The sequence below is a fragment of the Bos indicus x Bos taurus genome, chromosome 11 (genome assembly GCF_003369695.1).
Source record: "Bos indicus x Bos taurus breed Angus x Brahman F1 hybrid chromosome 11, Bos_hybrid_MaternalHap_v2.0, whole genome shotgun sequence".
Lineage (NCBI taxonomy): Eukaryota > Metazoa > Chordata > Mammalia > Artiodactyla > Bovidae > Bos > Bos indicus x Bos taurus.
This window is the reverse complement of record NC_040086.1, coordinates 931,891-950,121: the sequence shown is the minus strand read 5'-3', so window position 1 is coordinate 950,121 and position 18,231 is coordinate 931,891. Positions and strand designations below refer to the sequence as shown.

The 18,231-nt window shown below is 48.1% G+C and overlaps 1 long non-coding RNA gene across 1 annotated transcript in view; it reads right to left on the bottom strand.

The window, feature by feature from the left end:
* The window catches only part of LOC113900900, a 79,745-nt gene extending 62,549 nt beyond the window's left edge, over window positions 1-17,196 (bottom strand). Inside the window, exons 1-2 of the long non-coding RNA XR_003513258.1 lie at window positions 17,071-17,196; window positions 6,285-6,392 (exon numbers count right to left, since the gene is read on the bottom strand). This is a non-coding gene — a long non-coding RNA (uncharacterized LOC113900900). The remainder of the gene's footprint in view (window positions 1-6,284; window positions 6,393-17,070) is intronic.
* Between the last annotated feature and the right edge of the window lie 1,035 nt (window positions 17,197-18,231).

Sequence of the window (18,231 nt, the reverse complement as noted above, 5' to 3'; positions counted from 1 at the left end):
GAAGATTCCACGTGCCAGGGGGCAACTAGAGAGTACCCCCGACTTGCCACAACTAAGAAGCCAAAAATAAATAAATTAAAATTTTAAATAAAAAATGTTTGAAAATATGCTCCAGGTTAAAAGCATTCTCCTTTGCTTGATTATAACAGCCAAAACCTAGAAACAACTCAGGTGTCCATCAATTGGAGGATGGATCAAAGCTTTGGTAGATTTGTGTGATGGAATACAGCTCAGCTGTAAAACAGAATGAAGGATGAAACATGGATAAATCTCAAAATATCATGTTGAAAGAAGAAAGCCAGACACATAAGAGTGTCTGATTCACGCTTCTATCCATGTGACATTCTAGAACAAATAACGCTAATTTAGGATGTTAAAAGAAACACAACAGTGTTTGCCTGTGGGGGGTGACTGACAGCGAGGATTGACTGAGAAGGAGCATGAGGGAATTTCTCAGGTAACGGATCCACTCTATATCTTGAGAGAGCATGGGCTATGGTCATCAAATGGTCCACTTAAGATTGTACTTTTTCATGTATGTACAATTCTTAACTTAGAAAGATATAAGCAAATGTGCGTGCATGCATGCTAAGTCACTTCATTTGTGTCTGACTCTTTGTAACCCTATAGACTGTAGCCCACCAGTCTCCTCTGTCCATGGGATTCTCCAGGCAGTACTACTGGAATGGGTTGCCATGCTCTTTTCCAGTGGATCTTTCCAACCCAGGAATCGAACCCGTGTCTCTTACGAATACTGAACTGTAATTAATAATACATAGGCTGAGGTATTTAAGAGTGAATCTTTGCAACTTACTTGTAAATGCATCCCAAAAGTGAGATGAGGACTTTCTCTTCCAGGAAGTTGGAACAGACACACTTAACCATTTCTCCTGCTCTCAACGACTAAATACCCTGAATATTATACAAAACAAACATTAAGAGGATTCTAGAAAGTAGAGAAAAGACAGACTAATGGGAACCTCAGGGCCAGTGGAACAGAGAGGTGAGATCTCTGGTTTCTTTTTGTCTCATGTATCCTAGACGACGCACTGAAGAAGCCGGGAACTCAAATTCCAAAAGAGAGCAGACACAGGAGAAGTCCCCACAAAATACTGCTCTCTCTAGCCAAAGAGCCTGGAAAGGGGAAGCCCACTAAGAAATAAAAGTTTTAGGCAATAACTGTTCCACTTTTGCCAAACATCATAGAAACTACATTATCAGGCTTCTCTGGTGGCTCCGATAGTAAAGAATCTGCCTGCAATGCAGGAGACCCAAGTTCAATCTGCAAAGGCCATGGGGAGCTCAGCTGTCCATCCACTCTCAGACCAGGCTGAAACCAGGTGCCCTAAACCACCCTACCTGCTGCCCATCCCAGGGTGGTATCTGAGAGGGCTGAGCAGGGAGCTACAACTTTGATCCCTTCCCAGTGGTAACAAGCTCCTCCCCAGGGTCAGTGGAGACCTCATCGCGAGCCTAGACTTTTATCCCCACACACAGCAACAAGGAGCTCCTTCCTGCCCCGTGAGGGTGGTATCTGGGAGGCCCAGTGGTGAGTCAGGACCCTCTTTACCTCTCAGGGGCGACAAGGCCACGCGGGGAACAGCAACGAAGCTCTGACACCTCCCCATGGGGCGCTGTCATGGAGGCCGCGCACGAGGCAGGGGGCTGAGCTTCTACTCCCACCCAGCAACAAGGAGACCCCTGCCTCTGGTGTCAACAGAGGCCGAGTGAGAGGCCTGGACCTCCACCCCCACCGGCAGTAATGCGGCAGCTCACTGCCACACCCGCCCCCACCCCCGCGACACCTTCGCCTGCAGTGTCAGAGGGAGCCAGTGAAAACAGATGGAGATAAGATACAGAATCTCTAAATAGAGGGCCCCAAATGTCAAGTCTGCAGTAAAAAATTGCTCATCATACCAAGAACCAGGGTCATCTCAAACTGAATGAAGAAAGCAACTGATAAATGCTCAGAGGGTAAAAAATCTGCCTGCAATGCAGAAGACCCAGGTTTGATCCCTGGGTCAGGAAGATCCCCTGGAGAAGGGAATGGTAACCCACTCCAGTATTCTTGCCTGGAGAATCCCCATGGACAGAGGAGCCTGGCAGGCTGCAGTCCATGGCGTCATAAAGAGTTGGACACGACTGAGAGACTAAGCACAACACAGATATATATATATATATATAAAACGGAGAAGGCAATGGCACCCCACTCCAGTACTCTTGCCTGGAAAATCCCATGGACAGAGGAGCCTGGTAGGCTGCAGTTCATGGGGTCGCTAAGAGTTGGACACGACTGAGCGACTTCACTTTCACTTTTCACTTTCACGCATTGGAGAAGGAAATGGCAACCCACTCCAGTGTTCTTACCTGGAGAATCCCAGGGACGGGGGAGCCTGGTGGGCTGCCGTCTATGGGGTCGCACAGAGTCGGACACGACTGAAGTGACTTAGCATAGCATGGCATAGCATATATATAAAGCGTATATATATAAGCATATATATAAAGCATGTATACATATATAACATATACATGTATATAAAACAGAGAAATGACACTACCTACGGCAGAAAAGGTTTGAATGACAGCACATTTTCATTAGAAACCACTGAGGCCAGAGTACTTTCCAGTGCTGAAAGAAAAGAACTGCTACAACGTATGTAGAAAAGAACTGTTCGCATAAACTCCTGTATTCAGTTGAAAGGTCTTTTCCAGTGAAGGATCCTTCACTGGAAGGAAATGAAAGGGAAACTAAGACATTTCCAAAAAATGAAAAATGAAGAATATTTGTCACTAGCAGATATACCATATAAGAGTGGCTAAAAGTAGTTTCCTGGACAAAAAAAGAAACAATAAAAGAAAGACTTCTGGAACACCAGTAAGGAAGAAATAACACAATAAGCAAAAATATTGGTAATACTGGTAAATACAATGGACTTTCTTTTCTTTCTTAATTTTCTAAATTATGTTGACAGTTGAGGCAAAAACTGTAACACTGCTAATGAGAATCACAATATATGTAGAAGAAATATTTAAGACAATTATAAACAGGAAGGGAAAAGGGATATATTAAGAAGTAAATCTAGACTTGACTCAAAGTTGCTAAATGATGACACTAGAAATTTATGGTCTCAATATATGCAAGAAGTCGCTTGATATAATCCAGTTAATATTGCTGATAAAAACTCTCAGCAAGTTAAGAATAGATGGTAACTTTTTCTATCTGATAAGGGGCATCTACTAAAAACTAATGGCTGATAACATCATTATTAATGGTGAAAGATGGAATAGTTTCCTCCTAAGATGAGAAACTTTCACAGATTCTACTCCACATTGTAGTAAAGATTTGACCCAGTACAATATGGCAAGAAATAAAAATTTAAAAGTGCTAGATTGGAACTAGAGAAGTAAAGCCATCCTCATTTGCAGATGACATGCTGAAACTCCAATACTTTGGCCACCTGATGCGAAGAGCTGACTCATTTGAAAAGACCCTGATGCTGGGAAAGATTGAGGGCAGGGGGAGAAGGGGATGACAGAGCATGAGATGGTTGCATGGCATCACCGACTCAATGGACATGGGTTTGGGTAAATTCTGGGAGTTGGTGATGGACAGGGAGGCCTGGCGTGCTGCAGTTCATGGGGTCGCAAAGAGTCGGACACGACTGAGCGACTGAACTGAGCTGAACTGAGAATCTGTGTAAAAAATCCTATAGAAACAGAAAGTTAGTGGACTGTAAAAGGTGACTTTAGTGAAGATATGGGGTAAGAGATTAATGCACAAAAAATGTATACTTTCAGTGAACAACTGAAAATTGAAATTTTAAAAATAGCTCTTACACTAGTATCAAAAATTATAAAACACTTAAGGCAAATCTGACAAAAGATGGACAATAGCTGTGCATTGAAAATTATAAAACACTGCTGAGAGAAATTAAAAACAACCTAAATAAATAGATACTGTGCTCATGGGTTAGAAAATTCAGTATTTAAAATTTTTTTTTAATTGAGTGAAAGTCTTTAAATTCTACATGTGTGTGTGCTCAGTGAGCTGGTCGTGTCCAGCTCTTTGCAACCCCATGGACTGGAGCCCATCAGGCTCCTCTGTCTGTGGAATTTTCCAGGCAAGAAGACTGGAGTGGGCTACTGTTATCTACTTCAGGGAATCTAAAATCACAAAGAGATCTCACTATTCATGTATTAGGATGACTAGAACAAAAAGTCTGACCATAACAAACATTAATAAGGACATGGAGCAACTGGAATTCTCACCCTTGGCTGATGAGTTTTACAAACGATGAGGCAATTGTTAACCAAATCTTTTCAAACCGCATTCAAGGAATCCACTCAAGCAACTGTCTTAATTTCTTCCCTGCCTCTTCTCAGGGCCATGATAGAGCCAGTTTTCCAGGGTCACACAAGGCCACCTCCAGCAGCAGAAAACTTCTCACCTTAAAGCAATCTGGAGTGGATCTAGTTTAGAAACAATCTTTCCAAAGATCTGTGTTTTCTGGGAGGCACCAGACTATGAAGTTAGTATGTTGCTGTTGTCTAGCTGCTCAGTGGTGTTGGACTCTGTGACCCCATGGGCTGTAGCCCGCCAGGCTCCTCCATCCATGGAATTTTCCAGGCAAGCACGCCGGAGTGGGTTGCCATTCCTTCTCCGAGGAATCTTTCCCACCCAGGGATTGAACCTTCGTCTTCTGCGTTGGCAGGCAGATTCTTTACCGCTGAGCCACCAGGGAAGCCTATGAAGTTAGTATGGTGTCTTCAACTGCCCTGCCCTCTTTAGGTTTGCTTGTCTTTGGACTGAGGTGACTTTGAAGGCGGCTCGGTGCCCAACCCAACTGAAGGGAGGAAGGCAGAATGCATCACGACTCAGCAAACTCTTCTGAATGCTTTTTGAGGATTAAACACAACTCTCCGACTGTCAGGGCCTGAGCTGTGCGTTCTGTCTGTGTCTCTGCCTATGGTGAGAGGAAGCGATCAGGCTGAGGCCAGGAAAGACCTGCTACAGCTGATAAAGCCCATGCCCCTTGTCAGGAACCTGTGGTTTTTCTGTCTTTGAAGCAACAAGACTAGGAGGAGGTACCTTTCTTCCCAAACAGCGCTCCGTATATTGCTGGGGGGACAACTCATTTGCACACACCAGGACGCTGAGACCCTGAGCCCCAGGGCTGTGTGCTTCATTTCAGGCCAACTGGACACGGCTTTCTCCCTTACACGATGGAATTGGAAAGTTCCGTGCCCTCCCCTTGCTCTGTGGATGCGCGGAAGAGGTAGCCTCCAGGCTGGGGTGGAGAGGGCACCAGGCGCGCGTCCTGTCGAGTGTGCCAGACCGCGCGGAGATGCCAGCGCCGCCTAACCGTGACCTTGGTTGCGGGGAGGGAGGCTGGGCGTCCGTCATGCGCGCTGGAGCCTGGCTTCTAGCTTCGTTTTGCTGTCTTTTACTTTTCCTAAAATAATTCCGGGGAGTTTCTATCACTTTGAAAGGACCAGTGAAAACTCTCCAGAGCTAAAATCAATCAAGGTGAAAAGGCAGTGTTTTTTTCCTTTTTGAACTTGGGTTGGTGCCTAAGGGAGAGATCAGTCAAGAAGCCCCCTGGGCCCCAGGTGAATCTGCAGAGCTGGCTATTTTTAGAGAGCAGGCTTTCTGAGATTCCAGCTGGTGGACCCCAAGCCGGCTCTTGTTGCCCTCAGAGCGCAGGTGGCTTAGCAGAATATGATGCAGCCTAGCATGGGCTCCACTGATGCCGCTCTGGAGCTGTAGCCTGAGAAGCTAGGAACTCATAGAAAGCCAGCTCTCATTCCTCGTCAGTTTCTTTTTTTTTTAAATTGATGGATTCAGATGCTCTTTGGTGGGGGTAGGATTTTATTAAAGATTTATAAATGGAGCAATCTACTAGTAAAAATAAAAAGCATCACATCATCTCACTGGATGGCAGGATATTTTGTTTTTCTCTGGTAATGATCCATAAGTTGAGTCATTGGCTCAGATATGCCCTATGAAGTACACGATTTTTCTATGGGACATCTCCGTGAGTATTTGCTGGCTTACTCCTGGATTAGAAGCCTGGGGAAGCTGGCCCTGGCTGCAGGGAGCCTTTCCCCTCCAGGCAGGTACTCTCTGCACCCTCATCACGCAGGGGTCCCACTTGCTGTGGGCTTTGCGTTCTGTTTTGTCCTCCTAGTCCAGCACAGGGCCCAGAACCTGGAGGACCTCACCCACATGCACTGGGGGCTCCAAGCTCTTCATTTTTAAAGTCAGACGAGAATGCTTGTCTTACCAGCTCCAGAGTCTCCCTGTAGGATCCAGTCCATCCAGGAGCAAGATGCTGGAGGCTGTACGGCTCAGTCACATCCTATCCCCTCCTGCTCCTCCTCACTTTGCCCATCTGTGAAATAAAGGGCACAACTTTATGAGCAATGTTAGAGTCATCCTTACAAAATACTGACCTTTGCTAATTCTGGAATGTGGGTACTTAGGCCTTTGTTGTATTATTCTCTGCATTTTTCAGTCTCCTGCCCCAATAAAAGAAAAGGAAAGAAAAAAAAAATTTAAGACTTGTAGAAACTCTGGTCTCCTGCAGGTGGACTTTCTCTGGTTCAGGATACAGTAAGGGTTAGTTGCTCAGTCGTGTCTGACTCTGTTACCCCATGGGTCATGACAGAGGTCATTGTCCCAAGCAACAGTGCTGGAGTGGATAACCATGCCTTTCTCCAGGGGAATCTTCCTGAGCCAGGGACTGAACCCGGGTCTCCTGCATTGCAGGCAGATTCTTTACCATCTGAGCCACTAGGGAGACACAGGAAAATGCCCAGTAGATCCAACTCCAGGAGGGATGAACAATTATGATAGACCATTCATCTTGTTTCTGCTCCTTCCATTGTTTTAGGAATTTACTATTAATAAGACCCAGCAGTAGGTTTCATCCCTGTTCCTGTCCTCATGTATTTAAGGCAGCTCTGTGCTCACCAGGCTCTTTGATCTAGGATAGAAGTTTTCTAGTTGAAGGCAGGTGAATATCCAGGATGATGTCATTCATGGCGTTTTGATTCAATATCATCCAACCCTACCCACCTCAACAAAATTGACCTGTACTAAGCTAAAGCACACACATGAATGAAGGAAAGCTTCTATCTGTAGCTATTAAAAATGTGCCTTGTCTAACACGATCCCAGACTTCCTTGGGTTTCACGAGCACACACGGCTCAAGAAAACCCGTATGGTCATTTCTACTCCCGTAACTTAAAAAACAGCCAAGCTAAATTAAGTAACAACAACAACACAAGTTGTTTCCCACACAGTTTGCCGTGCTCTCACCACCAAGTTTTCAGCCTGAAACAATTTCATGCTTGAGTTATTAACTTATGAAAATAGGCACAAAAGGGAGAAAATGTGAACAGATCCTCAACTATATTATTAGTCATTGCTACAGATGACTGCGTTCCGGCACAAAGGCGTATCTCAGCTTTGAACAAAATGTAGCTCACTAATGGGTTATGCCTCGTGTAGGTTTCTGTAATCATTATGTGACCATTCTCTGTAATTTACCCTGGTTTCCATTAGGACTGTGCGCGTGGAGCAGGCATGCACTCAAGCACGCACACACACACACTTTTAAGTCCCCTTTCATTTGTGGCTGAAAGGAAAGGTCATGGAGCCGTCATTCATTTGAGGGAAATACCACTGTATTGATAAAGATAATATTTGGAAACTGGAGTGATGGATGAATGTGTGTGTGGATTCTGAAAATACTGGCGGATGAGGGGGTAGCAACGTGAATAAAGGAAAGGAATCTGGAAGCAGCCTGGAGAAGATGGAGGCAGAGTGGGAGAGTGACCAGGGTCATCTTGGGGTCTCTATTCCAGAGGGAAGAGAGGGGCATCTTTCTCACTTTGCTAAGTGCGCTCAGGTCTCCTGGTTGAGCGGTGAGATTCCAGGCAAGAGCCCCACTTTGGGGACGTTCGTTTCTGGCTGTGGCTCAGGGGTGTTGCCCTGAACACGTTTGAGTCAAATGAGTAACGAAGCCGAGTTTTGAGCCTGTTGATTCTCGCTTCTGTAAAGTCCAGAACTGGGTCTAGAAATCAAAGCTTGTGAATATTAACTTCTGAAAACAACAGCAAAAAGAGCCAGCAAGAGAATCTGCATGGGAAAGAAATACAGAAGGGATATGAGAAACTTGGAGAAGATCAAGCTTTCCAAAGACGAGTGTGAATCCCCAGAACCATCTCCTAAATGGATCAGAGGCTGGGACCCCGGAAGCAGAGAGACGCCCCACAATTCTCCGCCAGCAAGAGAAGCCCTTGGCATCCCCCCACCATAGAACTGGCCAGGAGAGGAACCCAAGTGGCTCTTTTAACCTCTTTGAAATGTTAACGAACAGTTTGATTTTATTCTTTCCTCCTCTTTAAAACAAATGTGGTGTTACTTTGCCAGGAATGTAAAATCACATCGCAAGTCAACTGCTCATCTTTCTGCTCAGCTGAGTCCAAGCCCTGCCAGAGGGTCTCCTCCAGTCAGGTGACAGAAATGCCAGTCTTGCCAATGACCACTCTTCCACGGCTCTGCCAGGGGCCTCAGGCCTCACGCTGCTCTTAGAGCCCAGGACATACCACCCCCAGCTCCCGTGAAAAAACAGACGTGCTCCCAGTGTCCTGCTAGGTACTAGGCAAACTCAGGCACATTCAGCGTGTTGGATGCTGGACCCTGCGGAAGGGAGCAGGCTGGAGAGAAGTCAGGAGGACAAAGCCCCCTGAAAGATCTGGAATCTTTAGCGGATGAAGCCCCACTCTGCCTCACCATTTCACCTGCGACACAGCGGGGCTCAATGGCTCAACAAGCAGCAGAACTGGAGCTGCAAGCAGGTGGCACGGAACCCCGAGGCTCACCTGTCATCATGCCACCCACTCAGGCCCCCCTTCCCCCTCCTCCCAATGCAGGGCAAATTCAGTGGCAGGAACGCCTGCAGACAGGAGGGGCCGGGGGCTCTGCGGTTTGTTCAGAGGCCACTAGAAGGAGCCCGGCAGTGTCTCACAGCCAGCGCCAGCCAGAAAACTGGAAAACTGGAAACTGGCCAGAGAGGCAGAACTCTGCGCCCCAGAGGCATGGGCTGAGAGGCCCACAGTGCCCCACGGGGACACTCCTCGAGAGGGCTCAGCCTATGACAGGGACCTGGGAGGCTGGGTGAACTCTGTCCCACGGGCAGTAGGAAGTGGGAGAGGAACCTTCTGGAAAACAGAAATTCAAAGCCCAGGAAACAATCCACTTTATCTCATTTCACCTTAGTTATCATCTCCACGGCCCACAGGACAAAGTCCTGCTTTTCGTTGTTGTTCGGTTGCTCACTCCTGTCCGACTCTTTAGGAGCCCACGGACGCAAAGGCTTCCCTGTCCTTCACCATCTCCCAGAGTTTGCTCAAACTCATGTGCATTGAGTCGGTGATGCCATCCAACCTTTTCCTGCCCTCAGTCTTTTCCAGCATCAGGGTCTTTTCCAATGAGTCGGCTCTTCACATCAGGTGGCCAAAGTATTGGAGCTTCAGCTTCAGCATCAGTCCTTCCAATGAATACTCAGGGTTGATTTCCTTTAGGATTGATTGGTTTGATCTCTTTGCTGTCCAAGGGACTCTCAAGAATCTTCTCCAGCACCACAGTTCAAAAGTATCAATTCTTTGGCGCTCAGCCTTCTTTATGGTCCAACTCTCACATCCGTACATGACTACTGGAAAAACCATGACTTTGACTAGATAGACCTTTGTCTGCCAAGGAATATCTCTGCTTTTTAATATGCTGTCTAGTTTTGTCACAGCGTTTTTTTTTTACAGTATGAAAAGGCAAAGTCCTGCTAAGTGTGCCTTATCTCACAGAATCCTCTCGCCATCCATAAGATGAGTATCGTGATTAGATCCTCCCTCCCCCAGCTTTATTTTTAACATCTTAATCATTTTCAGTGTACATTCAATGGTAAGTACATAAATATTGTTATGTGACAGGTCTGCACAACTTTTTCATTTCACAAAACTGAAACTCTGTACCTATTAAACAGTCATTTCCCCCTCCCCACCCCCTCAGCCCGTGGCAGCCACCACTCCATTTTCTGTTTCTGTGAATTTGCCTACTCTAAGTGGAAGCACACAGGATTTGTCTTTTCTGTGATTGGCTTAGACCACTTAGCATGATGTCCTCAGGGTCCATCTATGTGGTAGCATGTGTCTGAGTTCCCTTCCAAGGGCTGAATGATTTTCCACTGTATGAATGGACCACATTTGATTGTCCATTCATCTGTCAATGGATGCTTGGGGTGCTTCCACCTTTCGGCTATTGTGAATACGGCTGCTGTGAACAGGAGTGTGAAAAAGTCTCTTTGCGGTCTTGCTTCCAATGCATGTGGGCTCAGTAGCGTCCGACTCTTTGCGACCCCATGGACTGTAGCCTGCCAGACTCCTCTGTCCATGGGATTTTCAGGCAAGAATACTGGACTGGTCCAATAAAAAAATAAATTAATTAAAAAAAAAAAGAATACTGGACTGGGTTGCCATTCCTCCTCCAGAGGTTCTTCCCCACCTAATGATCAAACTCACGTCTCCTGCATCTCCTACACTGGCGGGTGGATTCTTTATCACTGAGCCACCTGGGAAGCTCAGGCTTTCAATGTTTTTGTCCATATAGCCAGAAGAGGAATTGCTAGATCACATGGTTGTCCTATTTTTAATTTGGGGGGGACCCTCCATACCATTTTCCACAAGCAACTGTACCATCTTATATTTCCACCAGCAGTGTTTAAGGGTTCAATTTCTCCACATCATTGCCAATACTTATTTTCTGTTTTTTTTTTTTTTTAGATTTTTTATTTTAACAGTAACCCTCCTCTTGGGTATGAGGTGATATCCCCTTATAGCTTTGATTTGCATTTCCCTAATTCTCAGTGGGGCTTCCCTGGTGGCTCAGTGGTAAAGAAGCTGCCTGCCACACAGCAGATTTGAGTTCAGTCCCTGGGTCTGGAAGATGCCCAGGAAAAGGAAATGGCAATCCAGTCTTGTATTCTTGCCCGGGAAATCCCACGGACAGAGAAGCCTGGTGAGCTGCAGTCCATGGGGTCACAAAGAGTCAAAGACAGGACTTAGCAACTGAGCACGAGCATGCGTTCTCAGTGATACTGACCATCTTTTCCCGTTGGCCATTTGCTTGTCTTCTGTAGACAAATAGCTATTCAAGTCCTTTGCCCAGTTAAAAATCAGATGAGTTGGTTTTGGTTGCTATTGAGTTTGAGGAGTTTTCTACATTCCCCTCTCCTTCTCCCCCCCCCCCCACCCTGCTTAAAAAAATTAAAGGGTCAAAGAAGTGGATAACTTACTCCAGCCTTTGGTCAGAGGCTACTTGATTCCGCAGCAGCTGGGAAAGACTGGCCCACCTTCACATGGGTGGCATCCAGAAGAGCTAAGAGCCCATCCTGCCAGCCAAAGAGGCTCACAGCAGACACCGCCCATCACGTCAACACACACCCAGTACTCACAGCCCCGTGTGCCAAAGAGCTGTTGGAAAACCAACAGCAAAGCACTGGTTGCTGAGACTCAGAAGCATGTAATGTACATCTTAATAAAGGTCCCACTTTCTTAAGTCTTCCTCTCTCAAGGAAGGGCTGAAGGAAAAACACTGCTCATGGAAAAATACATTTAAATGGATCGGTGCAGGGCAACCATCTGCACATCTGTTCTTAACAGGTTTCAGCTGAAACTACTGAAAATATACACAGATCTGTTTATGTGGAACCAGTTAAATATGATAAGATTTCAACTGAGAGGGTAACTATGGATTCAGTGGTGGGAAAACAAAAAGCACCTCCCCACCCCCCAACACTTGGTCTCCACACACGTTCCTGCTATTTTACCACAGATGTTGTCGAGGGAATAGGATTTGCTGCGAATTAAAAAGATCTAAATTATTTGAGATTGGTTACAAACAAACTCAAGATGGTCCCAGCAGCCTCTCTGCAGTATGTAATTCTTGCCTCACCACCAATCTGGGCTGAGTGAGTCCTTTGTCATCGCAGAGGAGCCTACAGCTGGGAAATCACTTGTTTCTGAATAATTCTGTCTTCACTCCTCCAACAAGACATTCGAGAGGAAGCCAGCAGGGAGGCTGCTGGCACACAGAGCACCCAGTTGTCTTCCCTCCCTAAAAATATGCTGTGGCCCCCTAAAGACACGCAGGCAGAGGGGAGGGAGCTTTAACTGGCACCCTATGGGGCCTGGGCTTCCCAGGTGGCTCAAGTGGTAAAGAACCCACCTGCCGAGGCAGCAGACACAAGAGATGTGGGTTTGATCCCTGGGTCGGGAAGATGCCCTGGAGGAGGAAATGACAACCCAGTCCAGTATTCTTGCCTGGAAAATTCCATGGACACAAGGGCTTGGCGGGCTACAGTCCATGGAGATACAAAGAGTCAAACATGACTGAGCGAGTGAACACATACCACATAGCTATGAGGTCCCACTGTCATCCCCTTATAGAGATGGGAAGACTGAGGCTATAGGATGATTTGCCCAGGACCACCCTGGCAGGAGGGAGTGAGGTGTTCCAAAGAAGAAAGGCTGTTCCTCCTGTCTAAATATTCCTTGGGGTGAGGCCACAATTCAGAGAACTATAGGGCTCAGCAGCTAAGAGGTGAGGGGCCCTGGGCAGCTAATAAGTGGCTCTTAAGTGGATTGATACAGACACTGTGAGCCCAGATCGTAGGGTTTTTTGTTTTATCTTTTGGCTATGATGTGCAACATGTAGGATCTTAGTTCTCTGACCAGGGATTGAACCCACATCCCTTGCATGGATACATGGACTCTAAACCACTGGATCACCAGGGAAGTCCCCAGATCCTTTGGTTTTTGGAAAGAACCAGAAGTCATTAGGGCTTCCCAGGTGGCGCTAGTGGTAAAGAATCCACCTGCCAGGGTGGGAGACTTAGGAGATGGGAGTTATATCCCTGGGTGGGGAAGATCCCTTAGAGTAGGAAATGGCAACCCACTCCAGTATTGATGTCTGGAGAATCCCATGGACAGAGGAGCCTGGTGGGCTACGGGTCATAGAGTCACAAAGAGTTGGACACGACTGAAGTGTTTCGCAAGCAGAAGTCACTAGATTTCTACATGTTGGCTCAGGAACTGAAAACAAACCCCAAAACCAGGCCCAGCTTGATCTGCAACCCTCGCTGTGGGTCCTTGGGGCTTTGCAGAGGCTACCTTGGCTTGGCTTGCTCACCAGGTGGGACTCCGGGGGTCTGTCTCTGGTGCAGAAGGCCTTGGACATGGACAATGTGCCCCAGCCCAGCCCCCTGGTCCCCGACTCTCTTCTAAAGCCTTTTCCTGCTTCTTCACTGGAGTTCTCATCTCGATTCCAGCACACTGAACATACATTCATTTATCAACATTCATCTAATAATTTCTCTCTTAAAAAGTGACATCAGTCTATAAAATGCACCACAGGGAACCCAAGAAGAGCAGTCACATATATTCAGAAACACTCAGTCCACCCCCGGCATCTCCCAGGGGCTGGGCTGTGAATTGGTAAGCTTCTCATTCCTGCTGGACCCCATGCTGTGAAAAGGCACCTATTTCTGTTCCTTGAAAATCATTTTTTTTTAAATAAGCAGGTCATTGGAAAACAATTGTGAACGGCAGCTTCATTACATGAGGATTTTTAGAACAAAGAGAACATTGCTCACACTCTGTGACCTGCTTGATGATACTGAATTTTAATTAAAAAATGTTCACGTGTGAAATTGACAAGGAAGGTTTGACACTAGGGCTATAAAATAAATCAGGGACATAAAAGATGGTTGACAGATGGCCTCAATGAACTAGTCAATGTTACTTCATGTTTGTCTTCTCTCTCTTTTTTCATTTGAAATTTTCGGTTTTGAGCTAGAAGGCACAGAGATGGGGAAGCTGGTAAAACCAGCAGAGGGTAAGAGAAAGGGATCCTTATTTGCCTGTTTGCATGCATGCCTGCTTAGTCATGCCCAGCTCTTTGTGACGCTATGGACTGTAGCCTGTCAACTTTCTCTGTCCATGGGATTCTTCAGGCAAGAATACTGGGATGGGTTGCCATTTCCTCCTCCCGAGGATCTTCCCATCCCAGGGATTCAACCTGTGTTTCCTGTGTCTCCTGCATTGCAGGAGGATTCTTTTACCTGCTGAGCCACTGGGGAAGCCTCTATGAGGGCCTCAAGTATCATCTTGTGCAAAGGATCAGCTGTGGTCTCAAAGAGTCTCCTCCAGGTGGCTACTGTCCCAGGCCCCCCTAGAGTAGCCCTTTGAAAGGGCCAGTTTTTCTGAGCAACAAATACGGGACTGCTTCCAGGAGACTGGTGGATCTCAGGAGCCTCAGAACTAGGAATGAGTTATTTGAAAGCAATAGGGTCAGGAAGATCCCCTGGAGAAGTAAATGGCAACCCGCTCCAGTATTCTTGCCCAGCAAATCCCATGTGCAGAGAAGCCTGGAGTTGGACACAACTTAGCAACTAAACAATAACAATAGATCAAATGGTGTGTGGGCAGGAGCAGGATGGTCAAGCCAGCCCAAGCTTCACTAGTTATGAGAGAGTTGTCTTCTGAGATGATGCAATAATTAAATAGGAAAATCCAAGTGCAGAAAGCATGTCAGTGTGCTGGGTTTAAGAAAGGCCATCTAATGCAGGTGGAGGTGGTCCGCTTCCCCTCTGGATAGACCTTGAGGATATGATGCGTCAGTTCATGTCCTAAAGCTCCATGAATGAGGAGCTATTTCACCCTAATTGCAGAACCTCAGTTCTGGCCAACAGGCCCAAGGTGGAAGAATCACGTCCATCACAACCTGTGCAAGAAGGAAGCAAGTGACTTGATTCTTGGGAGCCTGTCTCACCCTGGGACAAAGGAGCAGACTACAGGCTTCTGGGGAAGGCCTGCATCTTGGGGATGGAGGTATCAGCCTCACAGTGTGGGAGCCTGAATGCCTGCTTCCTGCCCAAGAGAACAGATGTGCAAGAGGGGGTTGCAGAGTTAACCACAACTAGAACAGGGCCTCAGCCCTTGCTGGAAAGAGACAGCAATGTACTCAGGGTCCAGGGTCCACACCAGGGACATAGAACAGCAGGTGCCAAGGCCCTGAGGCCGGACTGGCCTGAGTAGAGGGGATGAGCCGCAGCCAAGACCTAGGGGAGGTGCTAGCCATGCACAGGGAGGAGTCAGAATTCCATTCTAAGGGCAACAGGAAGCCACTATTGGGTAATACGGAGGAGAAGGGTACAGCTCAGAGTCTTTCCCAAAGATCAAGCTGGTTTGTGTGGAGAATGAGTCCAGTGGGCGAGAGGCTGGACTGGGGGCCAAGTGGGTGACATCACAGGAGAACAAGGGCTGCACGTCACAGGGAGAACCAGCAAGACCATGGTGGGGAGCTGGGCGAGGAGGGCGGGGGAACGGTCCATGACAAGGCATCTAACTCCCAGTTTCCTCCATGGGAAAATGGACGCCGTAATTCCCACCTCTCAGAGAGGCTGTGGAGATCAGAAACAGACGTGGTGCCCCAGCCCAGAACATGTGCCCAAGAGCTGAGAGTGTCACTGTGTCCCCACCGCCTCCTTGTCTCCATGGGCACGGGCAGCAGACGCTGCCTTCAGTGGTGCCCCTTCTGACCCCTTGACCCCAGTAAAGTGAAAATTCGTGGCTGGGTCAGTATAGGAGACAGGACGGGTCTGGGCCGCTCCTTCTGAGAAATCACGTGCAGCTCCGAAAGCAAAACAGTGATGCAATGAACTTCCAGGTTCTTGAAAACATTCTGATGGTTACGAAAAGTTAACAGGGCGCTGATGGGGACTGGCCCAACAATCACCACCACGAAGCTCTCCTGTTGTTGTTCAGTCGCTAGGTCGTGTCCCACTCTTTGAAGCCCCATAAACAGCAGCACGCCAGGCTTCCCTCTCTTTCACCATCTCCCAGAGTTTACTCAAACTCATGTCCATTGAGTCAGATCTAACTATCTCATCCTCTGTTATCTCCATCTCCTCTTGCCCTCAATCCTTCTCAGCATCAGGGTTTTTCTAAATGAGTTGGCCCCTTGCATCAGGTAGCCTAAGTATTGGAGCTTCAGCTTCAGCACCAGTCCTGCCAATAGGGTTGATTTCCTTTAGCATTGACTGGTTTGACCTCCGTGCTGTCCAAGGGACTCTCAGGAGTCTTAGGGTGGCAATACTGCCCAAAGCACAACCAAGGGGCTGGACCCAGGACGGTCCTTAGGGCAGGGATCCACTCCCTGCCACAATGTCCCCAGCCTTCACACCTGGAGAAGCAGAAGTGGGCATTGGGGAGAGCTGAGGAATTCCCACGATCAGGTTAAACACCCCCTTCTGAGCTCTGAGTTCTCAGCCAGCCTTGCACACAGCCCTCCACAAGATCCTCATGGTCCTTACGAGAGGGGGATGCTTGTGAAGTTTATTCACAAGAGAAACTGGGCCTTTCCCTGCAGGGTCTCCCGACAAGCTGGAAGGGCTCCCTGGAGGAGGAAGCGGGTGGCAGGGCTGTGGGAAGGATGGGAAGGGCGGGTGATGGGGCAGGGTTCCCAGCTCAGCATGAATCCTGGAGAAGGGCACATGATTGGTTTTCTCTGAGCCAGCACATTTTCCATTCTAAATATAGCCCAGGATGACCCAAGACATCTTCTCCTCGCAAGGAGACCTACGGTTCTGTATTTTGCAGCACTTCTGTGATGGCTGGAAGAAATAAACAGAGAGACAGGCTCTTCACTCCTGTGCCCTGATCCCACAGGGCCTTGCGGCCTTAGGAATGACATCCGACCCCCTTGAGTGCGGCGCTGGGTGAGGCGCTATCTCTGGCCACCACTCTTTAGGCAATACCAAATATTTTGCCAGCCTGGTATCTCCCTCCAGCAAAGCGAAGCAAGGCTCCTATTCACCCAGAAAAGGCCATCCATCCATCATCCCAGGCTGCAATGAGTGGCCCTTTCTACCATCCTCAGGCTGGTGCACCTTGGGCATCTTACACGTGAGGCCCAGCCTGATGGGTTTTCACCCGACAGCAGATTCCCACCTTTCCTCGGAATCCTGCTAGAGCATCAGGCTTCTCCATCCCAATTCTGGAAGGTGCGGGCTTTTCTGCAACGGGGGTAACCACCACAGGCCTGGGGCACACAGTGGTGACTCTTGGCTCCAATACCCTTGGCTGCTTGTTTATTTATAATCGAGGGGACTTTTTTTCTGTATCTGAGTGGGGCTCTGCTAATTGCTGCACAAGCACTTCTGGGGAAGTTCAAGTTTCCAGAGGCCTGCTGTTAACTCTGACAGTGCCAGGGCTTCCCAGACAGGGCGCCCCGAAGGCGTCTGTAAAGCTGCTTTATAGGAGGCACAAAGCACAGTGGTCTCCAAAGGGTTAGGGGTTGAGACACGAAAACAGTTGTGGCAGGTTATATACAGCAAAGAGTGAGCAATGCAGGCAAGGGAAAAGGAAGATGGATAGGGATAAAACACAGGGACATGCTCCTCTCTCCCTCTGATAACCCTCCCCCTTGCCCCCTCCCCCTGCAACAACCAGACAGACAGACACAGATGCGGCAGACTTAAATCTGGCACACCCTGTCCACAGCAACGAAAGAAAACATATCGAGTTACTCGCAGCCCTGCTCAGATCGGGGCCTGGGCCTCCCCGTGCGCAAAGCTCTGTGGAGGAGAACAGGCCTCCTCGGCGTGTTGTCAGACCCACACCCCTGAGCTCTGCTCGCCTGACCCTGACGGAGTTTGCCGGCCCAGCCCCCAGCCAGCAGGTTAATTCCCTGCCCCGCAGGTGGAGACAGGTAAAACAAACCAAAATGGTATTGCAGGCCGCAGGAAACCTTCCTTTAAAACCTGATCCACCTCCAGGGAGAAAACACGCAAGAACTTGACTCTGGACGGTCCTCTGTTTTCTTAGGGCTGCTGGGAGAGGCCTGGCGGCCAGGGTAAATAAGGCAACGGGCTTCAGGCAAAGACCACTTCCTATCCTCTGTTCCCAGCCCAGAGTCAGCTGTCAATCTTGCAGGATGGAGGCGATTTGGGGGGAAAAGGCTGGTGGAGAGAGAGGGGGACCCCAAGGGAGAAACCTTAGCCACAGGTGTGGCCGGCTCACCTGGCCAGAGCACAGCCCCAGAGTCTGTGCTGCTCAGAGCTCAGTGCCCGGGAGAGCAGGCTGGGGCTCCTGAAATGCAACCCAGGGGGG